The following is a 16015-nucleotide window of genomic DNA, read 5'->3' on the forward strand; positions in this document are numbered from 1 at the left end:
TTAAGGGGCTGGTGGTTTAGTGGGGGAGGCAGAAAAAACCTGACTGCTAGAATGCCATGTGAAAAGCACTCTTTGGAGATTATTATTCCTGCCCTCCAGGTGTTCCTAGTTCTGTACAGTGTTTCTTAACCATTTTAAAATTCAAGCTTCTTTTTGATAAACATAAAACACTCCCTTCTTCTAAAGATTCAGAAGTAGGCATCTTTCCCCCCATCTTTTCTCCTCTTCCCTTTTTCTTCTTATCACTGGGTAAGTGGAGGAAAGGGTTCTGCACAAATTAAGATAATGCAAAAAAAAAAACACAACAACAGCATGGATCCCCTAATATTAATACAAATGTTTAAAGAATTATGAGAGGCTACAAAGAGACTTAGAAAACAGGAAAGATCCTTAGAGATGGATGCATTTAATGTGAGTTTTGGTGTGTCTGTGTGTGTGTGTCCGTGTGTGTGTGTATTAGTATATGTTTTCTATGTATCCATCCTTCTCCTCTAAAATAAACATCATTAAGTTTTGTGTGTGTATTTTTCCCTAGTTTCTTTATGTATTTACTAGTAAATATAGATTCTTACCCTACTTTCAGCTTCTACCACACAGCACTTTATGTACACCATTTCCTTCTTTATTTTTCCTAATTACCTTAGGGACCATTCTTTTAAATTTCTTTTGCAGAGATGTGCTATCACTCTTTCAATCGGTTTTCTACTAATAAGCATTTAAGTTGTTCCCAGTATTCTGCTATTACAAACATTGCTATCATAAATAATCTTAGATACCCATCATTTTATCTGTATGAAAGTATATCTGTAGGATAGATTCTTAAGGTAGAATTTCTGGATCAAAGGTTATGTGCATTTTAAATCTTTAAATGTAGATGTTACCAAATTACCCTACACAGTCCTTGTACCAACCTACCCTCTGCCATAGTGATGAGAACATTCTGAGGGAATGCTAGCTTCCCACAACTGCACAGGCAGTGTTTGCAGTAGAGAGAATCATCCCTCATATACTTCCCACAGAGGTGTTCAAGTACCAATACCTGGGACCTGTGAATATGTTAGGGAACATAGCAAAGAGGAACTAAGGTTGCTAATTAGCCAATGTTAAGATAGGGAGATTTTTCTGGATTATCTAATGGGTTCAGTATAATTATAAGTGTCTTTAAAAGTGAAAGTGGGAGGCAGATAGGTGAGTCAGAGGAAGATGTGACTAAAGAAAGGATCAGAGTGATGCAACATTGCCGGCTTTGCAGATGGAGGAAGGAGGCCACAAGCAAAGGAGTGTGGGAAGCTTCTAGAAGCTGGAAGGGGAAATTCCCGTCACAGATTCTCTCCTGGAGCCTCCAGAAGGAACATCACCTTGCTGACACTTTTATTTTAGCTCAGATTCACTGTTGTGGGGCTCTCACCCACAAAGCTGTAAGATAATAATTCTGTGTTGTTTAATCCTGTAAGTGTGTGTTTTGTTACAGCGGCAAAAAGGCAACTAATATCCTGGGTTATCAAATTTGAGGTTCTTTGCCAATTTAAAGGTGATGAACGTTATCTCAGTATAGTTTTAATTTGCATTTCTCTTATTATCAAGAGACTGAACATCTTTTCGCTTATCTCTTTCCTTTTCTGGGAACTATCTACTTTTATATTGGGTTGATTGTGTTTTGTCTTGTCAAATTCTGGGGGTATTTGCATATTAAGATCAGTGCTTTATGTAATATGAGTTGCAAATAATTCTTCCCTGTTTGTCATTCATCTTTTGACTTTGCTTATGGCTTTAGTATTTGTATTTTTTAAAGCATATGTTTTTATTTATCTATCTTTTTCTATGGTTTCTATTTTTTTTTATTTAGAATGAGAAACATTTTTTCAAGCCAGGTTTATAAAGGAATTCATCCATGTCCTTTCCTTCCTGTCTCTCTCTGGCTTTCTTATTTAGTTCTCATATCCAACTGGAACTCAGATGACAAAACTATTTTGTGAATACTTTATGTTTTTCCCCACACAGATTTTCAATGCCACATTAATCATAATCTAAATAAGCATGTATATATTTCATACATTTCTTGGCTTTCTAAACCCTTGGCTTTCTATACTCTTTTGGGTTCGTTTATTAATTTGGTTCATTTTACTTTTACAAATAAGCATATTTTACTTGATTATGTTTTATTGCCAAAGTCAAATTTTATTTATATGTTTTTCCCATTTTTATTAAGTTTATTCCAGTTATTTTATATATTTTGTTGATATCGGAAAAGGACTATTTTTTTCCAATATATTTCAACTCATTGCTTTTGTACATGAAAGCTATTGATTTCTACATATTAATCTGAACATCCCTTCAAGTTACTGATTATTTTATTATTTACAGTAGTTTTAAGGTCACTTATATTGTTTTCAAATATATAATTATATCATTAGTGGCTAATTGAAATAAATTACATGTCCACAGAAAATTATCCATTTAATTTTGATTTTCAGATTTTGTTTGTGCAGAGGTGAGCAAAGTCGACTATTGTTAACTCTTTTAAATTCTTCTTTATGTGTGGTGGTTTCCCACATTTCTTTCTATGTCTGTTGGCACTTTATTTTTTTAAACTAGGTTCACTAGTGATTTTTAAAAGGATATAGCAAGACCTGTATTTTATACAGTAAGAAATGTTTTTATTCGTTAGTTCTATTTTTAATTCATTATTTTGTGCTTTATTAATTCTTTTGGTCTATTTTGTTGTTCCTTTTATAACTTTCTATGTTCTTTTTCTTACTTCCCTAACTCATTGACTCATGCATTTGTTTTCTTCCTTCCCAGTTGACTCAAACTATAATCCTAAAAATTAAAATTTACAGACTGATCGTAAATCTCAATGTCTTCACCCATCTGTGTCACCTGGAGTTTTCTTTGCCTGACATAATTGACCCTTGTTGAAAATTTCTTCTTTTCTCTCCTAGGGCACTGCACACTTATGGTCTTTCAGATTTTCAGATGAGGCTGCTGCTTCTTTTTTATCTCTAAATTTCTTCCCTCTACAGTTAAGTACGTGATTTTTCTAAGGGCTGGCCAGCCTTGCTTCAAGTCCTTGTCCTTGGCAGTCTTGTGTTCTCTTATCCCTCTAGGTGTAATTCCCGGCAGGCTACTTTTGCATCCATGTCTTTCACTAGAAACAGCTTTTGAACTGTTACATTTTGAACTGCTTCTAGAATTACATTTTGAACTGCTTCTAGAAAGCTCCATGTAGGTCCTCTAGGAATTTAACTTAACATTTGAAACTGAACTCTTCTCTCCCTCCTCCCCCTCTGACTTCCATCCCGTAGCAGCAGCACCATATTTAGACTAGTTAAACCTTGAAAGTTCTGCATTGTTTTATTTCTCCTTTTCACTTTCAACTTTTCAGTTGTAAAGTCTCATCAGACTTGCCTCCAGTGAGGGTTTTCCTTAAAGCTCCTTATTTACACCCATTACCTGACTCCAGCCTATGTTTTCTCCTCCCCGTTTGTGGTTTTCTCTTCGTTTTCCGTGAATATCGCCATTTCAGTCCATCTCCATCAGTCTCAGTGCTCAGACATTTATTGTCCAACTGGAAATCACAATGATTCCCCAATGCCCACCAGTGAGGGAGGCTCTGAACTTCTTTAGAGCCTTCTAGTATTGTCAAGAGCCATCGTAACATGGGTTGCATGTGGGTCACCGTGCATGGAAGACTAGTGGATAGAAACATCTGGTGTCTGGGAATGACCAGTGGACATTTTCTTGAGTCAATTGCCCAGGGACAATGTGAATTTCTATCTTGCTCTGCCGTGGCCCACATAGCACATGGGATGGGTGTGACCTGAGAAGATGCCAATCAACCTGTTGACTACTAGACATCAGAAAGCAAGACTCTGCCCTTGAAACCTCATCCCTGCCTTTGATGTATCCCCTTAAATAAACCATGGGAGCCATCTTTTCTTTGTTCAGTTCCAGCACCCAAGTGGACTAGATCTATCAGGGGCTTTGCTTTTGTAAATATATTTCTGAATATTTGTGTTTTGTTATTTATTAATCATTTGAGACTTTAAGTTTAAGGTGGCTACATTCTCCTGGGCAGGAAGAAGAACCCCCGCCCCCCACCATTGAGATGCTGGCTGATGCCCTCGTTATTGTATAATATCCTATACTGTTGTTCCCATTTGCTCCTGGATTTCCTATATTTTTAATCTTCAGGCTTTGGTTCATGGTTCAATGGTAACTTTTTTTCTCTTCCTTACCTACTGAAATTTTATTTATTCTTCAAATTCTATCTTATATGGCATTTCTTTTTCTGTGAAGACTTACCTGTTCTCTCATCTCATTTAATCCCTAAAGATCTCTCTGCTGTGCTTGTTTCCCTCCTCTGAACTACACATGTTAATTTGCTCTGTCTTATCATTAAGTCATGAGTTCTGAGAAGGACCAGAGTATGTATCTCCTGTGAAATAAGACTCAGAACCCTTTAAACAATAGTGCTCAAGTATTTATTGAATACAGAATTCTTTAATAGGTATTGAAGAAAAAAATGGAAGTGTACATGAAGGACTGTGCCTAGTACAATAGCTGGCAAATTTTGAAACTTTAACATGAGAGGAAATAAACTTTATTTTTAAGGCACTGTAATTCAGGGCCTCTTTGTTATAGCAGCTTAGCCTTTCAAATACAAAATGAATATAAATAGGAAAGTGATACATTAATCTATACAGAGGAAGGCCCATTCATTCACTGTTCTTTAGGGCATGCTAATCAGCTCCAAATAACAAATGAATAAAGGGTTGACACTGTTATCCTGAACAAGTTTAAATAGTTTCTCAATAACCTGAGTATTTGCAATAGGGAGAGACCATAGTCTGGTAGCTGTGGCAGGGATCTGACATGGAGTAAAGAGTGACCTGACATGACTCTGACCAGTAAAGCTATATGGCCACTGGCGAGACTAACCTTTGAGCTCACCTTAACAACAGGCAAAGAAGCTACATTCTCCCTAAGGATAGAACCAACTCTGGAAATTGAATGTAAAGGTGAACCAAAATGGACAATAAAGAACATGGGTATCGAGACTTTAGGGACTTGACTGTGCCGACTAATAGGAAGGTGAAAGAGTAAACTGTCATTCCAGATGTGCCTGAAGGGCAAGGATTCCTGAAGGTCAAGTGGGAGAAATAGCATTCTCTGTCTTAGCATGAATATTGCAGCCTTGTAGGGACTGGGATGCCTGCAATGTAGATGTAGCAGAGCCCAAATATAGAAAGGAACATCTGGAGACTCATTCATAGAAAACATCCCAGAATAGATTCCTGAAGGTCAAGGGTTCTTTTTCCCCTAGCACAATGCTATCATGAGCAGACTTGGGACCAAGTTAGTACAGACTGGCCAGCATCCAACCTGGCACACCTGGTTGATACTAGATTTGGCTGCTTTCTGAATCTGTTCTTGTCCCCTTAGTCCTTTCCAGTCTGATCCTTTGAATCATTGGGATATCTCTACATCCCCAGTGTTCTAGAGGGAAGGTGGGGCTGAGTAGTTAGCTGCCTGGTTTCCTGGGACTAGGTCCTAGTAGAATTAGCTACCCTGAATCATCATGAATTGGCTTCATCAGTTAATGGTCTCATCTGCACCTGAAGCCAAAGGCTGACCTTTGCTGCCCAGAGTCCTAGAAATTGTTTTTAATTCTGTCCCCTCAGATCACACCTCCTGGCTACCTTTCTTTCCCATAGCTCTTTCCCTCCACATGCATGATCTAGACTAGAGTTCTCTGGGGCGTTGAGGATACATGGACCTGACCTGCCAATCTCTCTCCCATGGAAGTGCTCTGGTAAACTTGCTTGGTCTGGTCCCTTTGGGCTGCTCCTTAAAACCTGACAAGTAAGGGTAGACACCCACGAACAACAGCTCCTGAGAAGGCAAGGAAGAGAGCACAGGCCTGCAAAGGTGCCACTGCTTCCTTCCATTTCTCTGATTTTTTGCATAAACTCAGCAGCAACTGTTTTTGGGGAGAACAAATACTTTCCCCATGTTTTTCTTCTTTCTCTGCTCCTTCTTTGCCACCAACCTCTACACTAAGTTGCCCCCAGATGTTGAGTAGGATCTATATATCCAGGATGGTTCTAAATCCCGAGGAGAGACTTCAGAGAACATCCTACTGCAGAGTAAGTGACTGGAGCCTGGGACTTAGGTCTCCTGGATTCTAGCTCTTGTTTTGTGAGTGCCACACTGGGTAAAACTTGAGTCCTTGAGCAGGCTGGCATAAAAAATACATGTTTTGATGCTGTATACAACAGGGAATGCACAAAGAAGGCCTCCAGCATGAGTAAATTTTGCTTTCTGCTCCCTTTTCTTGCCTCAGATCACTGTTTTCTCTGCCTGGGATTCACCAGTGACATTCCTTTGGGAGTATTTTTAATTTCAACCACTAGGTGGTGCCTCAACCCTTTGCATAACAACAAAGGGGTTGCACTGACATCTGGGTTAAAAGCAAGGAATTTTGGGGAACTGCAGTGATATAGAAGCAATGTACTCTCTCCTTCCTGAAAATCCCAGAAGCCAACCTGAATTTTCCCTCTGTGAAAGGCTGCAGAGGAGGCCATTTCCCCAACTTCCTGCCTTTTGCTGCAAATCAGTACAGGAAACTTATAGTGGTAATAGTGAGCACACAGAGGAAGCCCTCTATCTTGGGAGTTGTGGAGGGGTGGGGCACTTTTCTCATGTTCAACAGAGACTGCAGGCAGATGATTAAGGATACAGGCTCTGGATCTATAGGGTCTATATCCTGGCTTCACTTACAAACTGTGTAAACATGGACAAGTCATTTAATTTCTCTATGCCTCAGTTTCCTTATCTGCAAAATGGGGAGCAGGATGGGGAGCTATTTCAGAGTTGCTACATAGTGGTAGTGTAGTTATTGCTTATTATCACTATCCAGGTTAGATACCAGATCAAATCAAGCAAACTTTGGTCTTTGGTAGGCGCAGTTTGCCATCTTGCTGGCCCTCATCAGATAATGCAAGTCTGCATCTTTTCCAGGCTTTTTTAAAAGAAGAAAACTTGGTATGCCTCCTGCCTTCAGGAGTGAGAGAGCTTTATTTCTGACCATAAAGCTGGTGCAAGATTGTTAGCGTGCTCCTCTCATCTTGAGCTCCTCGTTGGCTATATCCTTGGAGGTGGAACCTCTGCAAGATACCACTAGTGTTCCCACTCAAGGGTGGCAGCTCCAGCCCCTCCCCAGCCCCACCAGCCTGCTCTTGGCACCTCCTCTTTTGTAACCATTGTTCATCTAACTTGCCTGCCTGCCTTCTTTCCTAACATAGCTGAATACTCTGCTAAATAGGAAACCTTTGAAATTAATTTGGTTTACAAAGGTTTATTCTGTGGCTGTGACATCAGTAAACGTGCTGATGGGGATTGTTGGTGGAGTGTGCATCTTCACTTGCAGCAGCCTGGGAGTAGGAACCAGCTCTCTTCTCTGCGTCTCTGCACAGCAGACAGTAGGGACTACAAACAAGTCAGTTCACGGAGTGACTGTTGGGGCTGCAGAGCTGTGAAGGGAGAGAATAGAGCGCCCTGGATACAATAGTCCTCTATTCTGTATCACCTTGTCAAACGGAGCTCACATCTCCTTAGGGGTCTACTGTGAACACCTATCCTCTGCTGATAGCAACTCTCTTTCCCTCTTAGATCTGCACTTTATGGACTTCAGACTGTCCTCCAGTTAGTGCCTCACTGACTGACTTTTGGGGTTAAGTGGAGACTAGAGGAGGAGGGAAAATGGAGTCTTCCACAGGCTCAGGAATTTCTAGCACAATTGGTTGCGGGTGTCAGAGGAGGGCACCAAGGTCCTGAAGATCTGGGGGTCTGTTTCCCCCCACCAACAGCTGTTAAGTTTCCTCAGCTTATGAAACAGTTTTTCCTTCCTGATCTGTTCACAGGATAAATGAGCTTTTAGGACAGGAGGGAATTTCTATCTATAAAACAAACATGTCTTATTCATTCCTGAAAAAGAGATTTGTGCTCTGGATTCTGTGGACAAAAAAAGACAAAAAATATTTCTTGTTTTTTTTTTTAAGTTTGTGCGTTTCTGTTGAAATCTGCTAAAGTGGCCTTTTCCCTAAAACCCCTAATGGGCCCTAGGGCCAATAGTAAAAAATAACAGGTGCAAACTTCCTTTCATTGTGAAGAGAGCCCTAAGCCTTGGAGGATCTGGGAAGCCACACTTTCGGGCCTATTAGGAAGCAAGGAAGAGTTCCTTCTACCACCTACTGCTTGCATCCCACCCCCACGTCTGTATACAACCAGGGAGGGGGTTCTAAAAATTCTCATGTTGAAAACTAAGACCCCATGTGTTGATATTAAAGGCCGGCGTGTAGAAATGATTAGGACATGAGGACTCCATCCTCAGGAATGGAGTTAGTACCTGTGGCTCAAGGGAACTAGTGAGTCCTTTCTGGCTTTCCAACTTCTGCCAGTCATGTGAGGACACAGTGTCTGTTCCCCTTGCCATTTGAGAATGTAGTGAGAAGTCCCTCACCAACACTGAATGCTGGGGCCTTTTTAAAAAAAAAAAAAAAAACATTTATTTTTTAGGTGTAGATGGACACAACACAATGCCTTTATTTGTATGTGGCGCTGAGGATGGAACTCGGGTCCCGCCCGTGTTAGGCGAGCGCTCTACTGCTGAGCCACAATCAATGCTGGGGCCTTGATCTTGGATTTCTCTGCCTTCAGACCTATAAGAAATACATTTCTGTTCTTAATAAATTGCCTGGAGTACTTGCTTCAGCAGCACATACACTAAAATTGAAACTATACAGAGAAGATCAGCATGGCCCCTGTGCAAGGATGACATGCAAATTCATGAAGTGTTCCATATTTTTGGATCCAACCTAGATGCCCTTCAGTAGATGAATGGATAAAGAAACTGTGGTATACAAGCACAATGGAATATTACTCAGCATTAAAAGAGAATAAAATCATGGCATTTTCAGGTAAATGAATGGAGTTGGAGAATGTAATGCTAAGTAAAGTTAGCCAATCCCCCAAAACCAAATGCTGAATGTTTTCTCTGATATAAGGATGCTGATTCATAATGGATATGGGTTGGGGGAGCATGGGAGGAATAGACAAACTTTAGATAAGGCAAAGGGGAGGGAGGGGAAGGGAGGGGGAATGAGGGTAGGAAAGACGGTGGAATGAGACAGACTTAAATACATGTATGAAAACATGAATGGTGTGACTCTATGTACAACCAGAGATATGAAAAATTGTGCTCTATTTGTGTGATATGAATTGAATTGCATTCCACTGTCATATATAACAAATTAGAATAAATGAAATTTAAAAAAAATTTAAAAATGCCTGGAGTAAGGTATTTTGTCATAGCAGCACAAATAAGACTATGACTGGATAAAGATGGAGGAGGGGGGAGAGGAGACATTGGCATGTTGGGCTTGTATTGAGAAGTTATTTCTTCTCTTTCCCTTGAGGGAGGAGTAAGATATACATCCTCTTCCCCAAGCCACGTGAGAGGAGACACTAAGAAAATTTCTGTAGAAATTAGAGGTGACTTTCATAAAAGGAGATTGGCATCTTGTTCCCTGGTAGGATGATTTGCTGATTTTCCATGTACCTCCCTGAGCAGAGGAAGGAGAATTGGGAGACAGTGTAATCAAGATAAAGGATGCAGGCTTCTCCTGTGGGCTTATAGGCCACAGTGGAAGGTTGAGTCACTTACAAGAGTGCCTAGGAAGCAACTCGGAGCCTCTGTGTCCCCTCCTCTCTCAACTCCCCAGGTCTCAGCACAAAACTGTGCTAAAGGGAGGAGAGGATGTGGTATCAAGTTTTAGATTAAAGTTTCAGTTGGACTGAGTTTTAATAATGGAAAATAAATGTCAAAGTTCTGAAATTTGCCTAGGATGTCATTAAGGGATGCAGAGGGCAGATTGGTTTGAACTTGGGTGAAGGCAGTAATTAAAGAAAAATGAAACTGCTTCATGTTCATATGCCACTGAGCTGAGACAGAGCAATATGCTGGTTACAAGCCTTTTGAACATGCTTTGTCCCCAAAGGGACACCTGGCATCATTAAAAGAAAAATTATAATATTAATTGGAGATATTTTATAAGCAAGAAATTATAAAACTTTCTGGATGGAAACACAATTTCTAACATCAATATCTTAATCCAAAGCAATTTCATATCACTTGTGTAGGTCTAAAAAGATTTTCATGCTCTTTGAGGTGAGAGTTGTGGATGAAGATTTTGGATTACTGCCCTAACCTTCCTTTGCTTACTTTCTTAAAGCAGATTTAAAATTCACCATGGAATCTAAAAAACAGATCAATTAAAAATTTCTCAGAGAAGAACTGGGTATTGGATCATCTTTAGAATTATTCTAGAATCCACATCTTTCTCTACTGATTCAGTTCAAATATTCAGTTTCTAGAAGCTCTAATTGTTCTTTTAGGACTAGTGGATCCACACAGGGCTGTAGTGCCCATTCTCCTCAACCAGTAACAATGTGCCTCCTTGGTGTGGATTACCACCAGGCATGGTTCTCTTGGCTGATGATTGCTTCCCTTGCCTGGTCATTGGCCACTAATGGTGACATTACTCTGCATGAGATACCCTCCTCTGTTGCCCCTGACCATGACATCATCTTTGTCTAACTTGCTAATGTCTCTTGTTTGACCAAAATTTTGATTCTTCCTATTAATCTTTCTTTTCTTTCTTGGTTGAACATTTTCAAATTGTATCTCCCCCTCCCCAAACTATTTTGCTTTTAAAGAACATGACATGGAAGGTAAATAAGGGTAATGGTTTTTGCAAAGGTCATAGGATATTGGTTGGAAAGTATTTATGGTGGGACTGTAGCTTAAAGGATTAATTGGTATATTTTCTATGTTTAGTATATCTTTCTCCTTTTGAGGCCTCATGGGTACCCTGGGCTGTTTTCCCTTTCCTGTTCCACACAGAAGCAGACACAAAGACTCAATGCTGATGGACTCAATGGAGAAGAAAAGACTCTGATACATGCTTATATTTAGTTTTCCATTCCCAAAGGTGAGGTAAGCCTAGAGCCAGGGTGAAGGAAAGAGGATGTGTGTGTGTGTGTGTGTGTCAGGGCACGGGGTGGAGGAGTGCCAATTGGAATATTCAAAGTGTGGAAGGGAAGATACCAGCTATGGTGAGGACTTGGGGTGGAATGAGCGATTAGTCTGTTGTACCCATCAATCCATTTTCTGTGCACAGTGGGTTGCCCACAGTCCTGGATCCCTGTCAGTCTTTGAACAGAGGGTGAACAATTTGGGCCATCTTGTATGAGAAAAACTGCATCCCTGGTCAAGGAAGAAGAGTTCAGAACTGAAATATTTTCATTATTACCAATTTAGGTATGAATGGAGTTGGTTTGCTAGCTTGTGGGTCTAAATAATGCATTTCACTTGAATTCTAAGTTCTGTGCCTGCCAAGTCTAGGGGGACCAATCTTCCAACTAAAAATGTTTTTCTTACAGAACCAAATAAATTAGGAGGTACAAAATAATATTTTACCTGGATGATGTGTTATGATAGTATATTTGGATGTCAGTTTGCTTTGAAGGCAACATTTTTCATCCCATTGATCTTCAGCGTTGGCTGTCTGATCTGGATCTTTCTGTGGTCTGTGATGCCAGCTTTGCAGATGGCTACTAGTGACCTAGCTGGAAACCCACAGTCTCAAATTCTGGCTCCAAATTTTATGCCCTAACCTCAGATTCATGCTTGATTGCTTTTGTAGAATTTAGTATATATGGATACATCTCCAGGTCAGCTACCAGTATTTCTTGTCAATTTTAAGATAAAAGTTTGTGTGTGTGTGTGTGTGTGTGTGTGCATTACAAAGATGTAGAAGATATTATAGCCCTTGAGAAATTTATCATCTAGTTAGAGTGTAACATATAAAGTTAGTAGATTTCTATTTATTATTGTCCATGGCTAAGCTATCTCACAAATATTTATTGATATCTCTATCTATCTATCTATCTATCTATCTATCTATCTATCTATCTCAGTGCCTTAAAATTGAAGTTCCAACTGAAGCAACAGATGCTGTTTACCAAAATGAGATGTGAGGAAAAAATACAGGAATTCTAAAAGCAATGATTAAGAATGGTTTCCTGACTCCTGAATCACCTAGTCAGATCAATTGGGATCAAAGTATAGGAGTTAGATTTTGTGAACAGAATTCATTAGAGAAAGCTGAGCTTTGCTCTCAGGGTGTGTGTGTGTGTGTGTGTGTGTGTGTGTGTGTGTGTGTGTCTGCACATGCCTGCTTCTTCACTTCCAACCTAACAGGGAGTGAATCCAAGGGGGAGTACAGAGGCTTCAAATGATCCTTCAGAATGTCCACTGTGTTCCTTATAGGTAGAGATACCTCAGAAAAGGAAAGGCAGCTATGGCAGGAAAGACAGTGGGAAGTCCTGGATTTCTGTGGACCAGCTATTGGCAGAGAGTGAGCATAGTCCTTTATGTGCTGCGCAGGAGTGACTGTCTGGCTGGTGAGAGGAACCAACGGGACAGCTAAGAGCCAGAGATGAGGGGAGATGAAAAGGCGTGCGTGGCCTGGGCACCTGAGGTGACAGGGGCCCTGCAGGTCCTTTCAAAGACTCCAGGTAAATACCTTTGAACTTGAAGCAAGTCGGCTGTAGAGCCTGATATGAATCTGTAGTAGTTTTATAGATAAACAAGAACTCCTGGTTATGGCTATGCAGACTTCTGCCCACAACCTGCTTCAGCCCACTTGTTCCAAAGCAGATAGGTGGGGTGAAGGTCAGCAGAGAGTGAGAACGAGCTCATTTTCTCTGCAGTCATGACAGCCCTTACTAAGGATGGGGGAAGCACAGTGGTAGAGGGCAGTGATGAGAACACACATTCAAGTCACCCTGGTTCAAACTGCAGCTTTGACCGCTGGAAGGGAGGAATTTGTTTTCTCCGTGATTTTGTTTACTCTCCCATAGAGTAGGAGTGCTGATAGTATGCACATCATCAGGTCCTTGTTTTTGTTCTTTTTATTAAAATTTATTTTTGTAAATTTTAGATGCACAGAAAAAATGAGAAGATAGTACAGATATTTCCAAATATCCCACACCATTTTTCTTATTTTAATATATAAAATTAATATTGTATATTTGTTACAATTGATGAACCAATATTGACATATTATTCTTCACTAAAGTCCACACATAATTCAAATTTCCTACACATTTACTAATGTCCCTTTTGAAGTCCAGGATCCCAACCAAGACACCATTTTACCTTTAGTTGCTGCATCTCCTTAGGTTCTTCTTGGCTAATGTAGTTTCTCAGACTTTCCTTGTTTTTGATGACCATGACAATCTTGAGAAGTACAGGTCAGGTATTTTATAGGATATTTCTTAATTGGTATTTATTTGATATTTTTGTCATAATGAGACTGGGGTTGTATTTTTTTTCCTGGAAGGAAGACAACAGAATGCCAATTTTCATTACTTCACATCAAGGGTACATATTATCAATGTGACTTATTACTAATACCAATCTTGTCACCCTATAGTTAAAGGTATTGTTTGTCAGATCTCTCCACTATCACAGGTTATTTCTTTTTCCTTCTTTCCATAGTGCACTTTTTGGAAGAATTCATTTTGTGCAATCTACCTTTAAATGGGAGGACAGTTATGTTCCACCTCCTTGAGGGTGGAGTATTTGTATAAATTATTTGGAATTTTGCACTGGAAAATTGTCTTTTCTCTGCCATTTACTTATCCATTCATTTCTTTTTATCAATATAGATTCATGGATATCTATTTATACTTTGCATTATAATCCCAAACTACCCTATTTTAAAATTGAAATTATTCTAGCTTTGACTTCAGGAGGATCCTTTGTTGACTGCTGTTTTTCTTTGACATACCGTTGTCATTGTGTGTGTGTTTCTTTTTCTGTTTTCTTGAGCATTTCTTTGTTTTCTGGTACGATGCTTCATGCTCATCTTGTATATTTCCTGCTTCAGTCCCATAATTTCTATAAGAATCCTTTTATTGAAAGGTTTATTTTATTGAGGTATAGTGTTAGAACTTAAGTTCTCAGTGTAAGTGTGGTACTTGTGACTAGTGTAGCTGCTTCTAAACCCTCTCAACTGACAGAACAAGAAAATATGTGTATCCTAATAGTATGTGTAGTTTGTGTGTGCATAACCTTTTATATCTACATTAAGCTAAACATGAATAATATCAATGTCTCCAACTCTAATCCATTACCATGTGGATCACTCTAGCCTCTTACTCTTGCTTATTCATAAACTCCCATGCCAACAGTGAGAAAACTAGCTCCTACTATCTGCCATCCATTTACTTAATTGTTCATTTATAGCATGCATATATAGTTCTTCAGAATTGTTAATTATAGTTCTATGGGAAACATCTTTTTCTTATTTTTTGTTACCGGGGATTGACCTCAGGGGCACTTGACCACTGAGCCATATCTCCAGCCCTATTTTGTATTTTATTTAGAGATAGGGTCTCACTAAGTTGCTTAGTGCCTTGCTGTTGCTGAGGCTGGCTTTGAACTCACCAACTTCCTGTCTCAGCCTCCCGTGCTGCTGGGATTATAGGTGTGCATCACTGTGCCTGGCTTGGGAAACATCTTTAAATTAGAGTACAGTGCTTATGTACAGTTCCTTTTGCATTGAGTCTTACAGACTCCACTCATTTCCAAAGTAGGGCAGCACTGTTTTACCTAATCCTTTTCAGTGAGGTCATTTCATACATTTTATGAAATTCTTTTGTTACATTTTTCATCTGAGTTTCCCTTGACCTCCTTAATGATTTTTAACATGTACATACATTTAAGTTTACTGTTTGTGCTATAAAGTTCTGTGTATTTTGAGAAAAAATGCATAACATCATGTATTCACAGTTATAGTATCAGTAGTTTCACTGCCCTACACAATTCTCCTGTGACTACCCAAAACCTTGGAAACTAGTGACATTTTAATCATTGCCATCTTTTTCCCTTTTCTAGAATGTGTATAAAAGGAATAACACAATAGGTAGCCTTTTCATACCAGCTTCTCTCATTTAACAAAGTACATTTTTAAAGAGTCATCCATGGCTTTTGGTTTCTTAATAGTTCAGTTCTTTCTAAATGAATATTTCATTGTCTGTAATTTGTTCACTTAATCATCTATTAAAAGAGACCTTGGTTACTTCCAGTTTTTGATAGTCTAAGTAGAGCTGTTATAAAGATTTATGTTTAGTTTTTGTGTAGACATATTTTAAACTCAGTTGGACAAATACCTAGGATCATATAAGACTATTTGCCTTTGTAAGAAATTTCCAAACTATCTTGCACTGTGGTATTCCCACCAACAATATGTGACAGTTCTTATTATTCCACATTCTTATCAGCAATTGGTATTGTCAATTTTGGGAAATAAGCCATTCTAATACTTATGTAGTGGTATTTGTAATTCTCTAATGACAAATAATGTTGGTCATCTTTTCATATGCTTGTTTGCCATTTACATATCCTTTTGGGGGAAGTCAATGTTTAGATTTTCTGTTCATTTTAAAGTTGTTTATGTTCTTATTGAATTTTAAAAGCTCTTTGTGTATTTTAGATACAAATTCCTCATTAAATATGTTATTTTGAAAAGATTTTCACCCGATTTGTGGTTATTTTTCATTCTCTAAGTTTCTTTTTCACAAAGCAGAAGTTTTTAATTTTAATGAATTCCAACTTATCTGTTTTTTTTCTTTCATGTATTTTGCTTTTGATGTTGTATCTAAAAGCGAGATCAACTAGATTTTTATCCTGTTTTCTTCTAGAAATTCTATGGATTTGCCTTTTACACATGTCTGTGATCTCTTTTGAGTTAATTTTTGTAGAAGGCATGAAGTCTCTGTCTAGGTTTCTGTTTTTATATAGATGTTTAATTATTCTGGGACTATTTGTTGAAAAGACTATCCCTCCTTTGAACTGCCTTTTCTTCTATTTCAAAGATCATTT

The 16015-nt window shown here is 38.9% G+C and overlaps 1 non-coding gene across 1 annotated transcript; it reads left to right on the top strand.

Moving 5' to 3' along the window:
* The first annotated feature begins 8763 nt into the window (after window positions 1-8763).
* LOC124108756 (U6 spliceosomal RNA) lies at window positions 8764-8870 on the top strand. The gene has a single exon (XR_006856763.1). It is a non-coding gene; the product is annotated as a U6 spliceosomal RNA (small nuclear RNA).
* Window positions 8871-16015: the final 7145 nt, after the last annotated feature.

This window comes from Marmota monax, unplaced genomic scaffold (genome assembly GCF_021218885.2).
Source record: "Marmota monax isolate L192 unplaced genomic scaffold, Marmota_monax_Labrador192_F-V1.1 WCK01_AAM20220418_F8-fsc00045, whole genome shotgun sequence".
NCBI classification, from domain to species: Eukaryota; Metazoa; Chordata; class Mammalia; order Rodentia; family Sciuridae; genus Marmota; species Marmota monax.